Source organism: Ascaphus truei, chromosome 3, assembly GCF_040206685.1.
Source record: "Ascaphus truei isolate aAscTru1 chromosome 3, aAscTru1.hap1, whole genome shotgun sequence".
Classification (NCBI taxonomy): Eukaryota; Metazoa; Chordata; class Amphibia; order Anura; family Ascaphidae; genus Ascaphus; species Ascaphus truei.
The window spans coordinates 158,067,328-158,071,485 of NC_134485.1; the positions used below are offsets into that span (position 1 = coordinate 158,067,328).

At 36.7% G+C, this 4,158-nt stretch overlaps 1 long non-coding RNA gene across 1 annotated transcript; it reads right to left on the bottom strand.

The window, feature by feature from the left end:
- Window positions 1-723: 723 nt before the first annotated feature.
- LOC142490984 (uncharacterized) lies at window positions 724-3,821 on the bottom strand. Its single transcript, XR_012800198.1, has 3 exons — window positions 3,676-3,821; window positions 1,096-1,175; window positions 724-908 (listed from the first exon to the last, which is right to left on the bottom strand). It is a non-coding gene; the product is annotated as an uncharacterized LOC142490984 (long non-coding RNA).
- Between the last annotated feature and the right edge of the window lie 337 nt (window positions 3,822-4,158).

Here is a 4,158-nt window from a genome sequence, read left to right on the forward strand (position 1 = left end):
TTGTATGTTACTGAACTCAAAAGTCCTAAGTACACTGGCATGTATATAGTTATTACAACTATTTATGTTCACTTTGCCACACACATTTTCAGTTCAGGAACTGATGGTGTTAGTTAGCCATAAATACTCAACATACACTAACTCTATGTTCACAATTTACACATGTCAATTAACAACTGATGTTATTGTTCTATATAGTTGCTCCTGGAGGACATGTGTCACCTGAGACGGAACAAGTGTCTTCACCTGGATCATGCAGCTCATCGCACCTGGAAGAAGAGTGTTTGAGGTGCAGGACATATAATATGTTCACTTCTATATGTCATGTTGTCATGTTCATTATTTGTTTTGCACATGTTATTTAAATAGGATTACTTACTGTCAGTGAAAATGAAGTTTTTTAAGAGAACATGTATTGTGTTTGTGATGTTAAGTATCATGTAGGAGTTGTGAGTTTTGAACACCTTTTCATTCATTCTTATTGCACACTGAGTCCAAACAGAATTCGTAAGTCAAGGTACATTTTAATGTGACGTTATAAAACGTATGGAAACATGTTAGGTGTTAGTTATCACAGTGTATAATTACATAGTAAAACAGCTGACATTAGCATGCCATTTCATTATGTGTACATTTATTTTTAGCACATGATGATGATGATGATGATGATGCCAAAGACACAGAAATGCAATCAAGTGACCATGAAGAGGTTCCCATCCAAAGAGTTACACAGGCAATTACTCCAGCAAGTAACACATTCGCTGCAATAATAGCTTCTGAAGAAAAAATTGTTGAAGCAGAAAATCATCGCCATTCAGATCTGATGTCAGTGCACGAAAGGATGATATCACTGCAGGAAGAAACGATATCACAATTGTCACATCTCCACAGAGTCTTCATTCAAGTGCCTAAACAAATGCAAAAAATAAACACGACTTTAGAAGCAGTAGTTGTTCAGCTAACCCAAGCTAATCACTTGAGAATGACTACAGCAGCACATCAATTCAGCTTTACACCATCAGAGGATGGATCTTTACATGCTTCTACTTTTTCACCCCATGCATCTGATCTTCATTCCCCAGGTCGGGATGTTACCGGTAAAGTAGCTGAAAGTTCTCTGCATGTTCCTGTCAACATCCTACCGCTGCCATCTGTAGAAAATCTGGAGCTGACACCTACAAAGGAGGCACCAAAGAGAAAAATGCACAAGCAGTTACTACTGACCAGTTTTTGGACACAAACAAAAAAACCCAAACATGAAACGGAGCAAGCATCAGTTGTGCACTGTGTACCAACTTGTTCACAAGTGTCACAGGCCACAAGCCCTGCCCGTGAAGTGTCACAGGTCACAAGCCCTGCCCATGAATTGTCACAGGCCACAAGCCCTGCCCGTGAATTGTCACAGGCCACAAGCCCTGCCCGTGAAGTGTCACAGGCCACAAGCCCTGCCCGTGAAGTGTCACAGGCCACAAGCCCTGCTCGTGAAGTGGCACAGGCCACAAGCCCTGCCCGTGAAGTGGCACAGGCCACAAGCCCTGCCCGTGAAGTGCCACAGGCCAGTCAAACTGGCTCTGTTTTGCTTAAAGTTGTAGCCAAACGGAAAAGAAAAATCCAAGAAACAACAAGCAGGCCTGTGACTCGGTCTCAAAAGGAAAAAAAAGAATAAATGTTATAATTAAGTAAATCTGTATTTGGCCTTGTTTTGTTGACTTGAGATTATCTAATGAATATTGTATGTATGATGAAGACCTGTTGTTTCCAAACATTCAAGTATGTCATTGTACACGTGAAGGTTTGGAAATGTTCACAGTCCGAAAGAATGCATAATGTAATTAATATTTATGTATTAATCATCTGTTCAGTAATGGTCCAACATTACCCAGATGCTATGTTTAGAGAAGCTGACATTCACTTAGCTGCTAAACATTGTATTTGGGTGTGTTTGATAAGTATTTTAGGTAGTCATTGCATGTTAATATTATTCACATGCAACTTAAATCAAACATCTATTTAACTGCTAACATCTTAATTGGATATATGTACACACACACAGTGTCTATCTATCTATCTATCTATCTATCTATCTATCTATCTATCTATCTATCTATCTATCTATCTATCTATATATATATATATATATATATATATATATATATATATATATATATATAGTTTAACTATCTAAACTGGTATATATTTATTTTCTCACAACATAGACTTGATGTTTCCTTGTGAAAACACAGTATTATAATAATACAGGCCTAATGTTAGTGAAATATACATAATCTGAGCCTATAACACTATGGGCCTAAAATTATTATTAATCACATAATTCACTCATCTTGATCACCATTTAAATAGGTTTCATACAAGGCCTACTTACTGCCATCAATATGTTCAGTGTACAACTGGATTAAATAGATATATTATAGGTTATAACACTACAGGCCTTCTAGACTCACAAAAGGCCTTGTTTGATGGTAACTCTGAATTGGACACAGCTGACTCTAATAGGCCCTCAAACATACTAACCCTGTAATATTTAAACCTTTAAATAAGTCTGAGCAATATAAAAATCCCTGTTTACATATAAGCCCTTAAATACAGTAATATACACACACATCTTTCAAGATTGGTTTTAGAGACATATATATATATATTGTACAATATACATATGTATATGTGTTTATGAGAGACATATATATATATATATATATATATATATATATATACATATACACACATAGTTAAACTCTGTGAGTCAGACAGGGAGTTAACCAGACAGAAAGATACACAGTGAAATGTTGCAAAAAAGAGAGACAAAAACATTAGCAGGTGTGTGTATATCTCATTATATGTCTGTGTAAGCACTATTTTCATAATGCCAACACTGTTTATTTTCTCACCCACATTATTTTTTAATAAAAATCCGACACTTGTTTTGAGAATGTAGATAAAAAAACATTAATTGGACTTTCACAGTGAAATGGCAATCAGAACCCACAAATGTCTGCCAATTATTTCTACACAATCGAATTGGTGTTTGCAAAAAGGAGTGAAACATGTAACTTTTCTGCTGACCTTGAGTACAAACCCACAAAAAAGATAACATTTAAATAGTTTCACATTCACAAGACAAAACCTAGAACTCCACTCACATTATTTGAGACGCTGCAATGGCTGAGGATATAATTATGAACAGCCATCCACACAAAGCGTATAAAGTAATGATTGCGGAGGCTATCATATCAACTGAAGAAAACAAAGCCAACGTGGGCCAGATCTATGATTTGATCAGAAGAAAATATAATTATTACCAAGACCCGGGCCGCGCTGGAAATTTTAAATCCTCTGTAAGATTGACTTTATCAACAAATGAATGTTTTGAACGTGTGCAGGATAACCTACATGAAAGGTATGGATTTTGGCAGATTGCACCGCAATTTAAAATCACCATGGAAAATGGCACATAACTTCTGATAAATAGCATATTTATTCCTAATAACAATAGCAATGGATCAGCTACTACTGTTCCGTGTGAATCGATACCTGCTGCAATATCTGCACCCTCCATTCCTGAAACACACATGCTACAAGAACATAACTACTATGATGTTTTACCAAGCCTTTGTGCTCCAAACGAATTCGAATGGCTAAACCAAGAAATGTACGTACCTCCGGACCAATTGTTTGAAGAAGGCAGTGGCGATTCCTATGAGCGCCTCATGGAGATGTGTGTCCTACAGGATTCAGCGGTTGGCTCAACCATGGATGCAAATGCATTGTCTTTCTGGAGCGACCAGTTGCAGCCAAACGAAGTGTTACTTCTACAAGAATGGTAAATATAACAATCGTTATGCGTTGACTCACCGTTAAAAGTTTAAACTTTTTTCTATCCACCATATTTACTTTAAATGCGTGGATTCAGCGTAACATAGCAGACTGCATAACATGTAGCGTTCACAAACACATTGTTTCCTATTACAATATACTAGAACCAGAAAGATTAGTACACATTGGTCAGGGAATAAATATACCTACTTTCCTATCTCTTAAAACATATAATAGCAACATGTTACCATAACTGTAACACACACCTGTTTCTTTATCATGCAACATCAGAAAAAAACCGGGTCGGCCACATATGACGTGGGACCC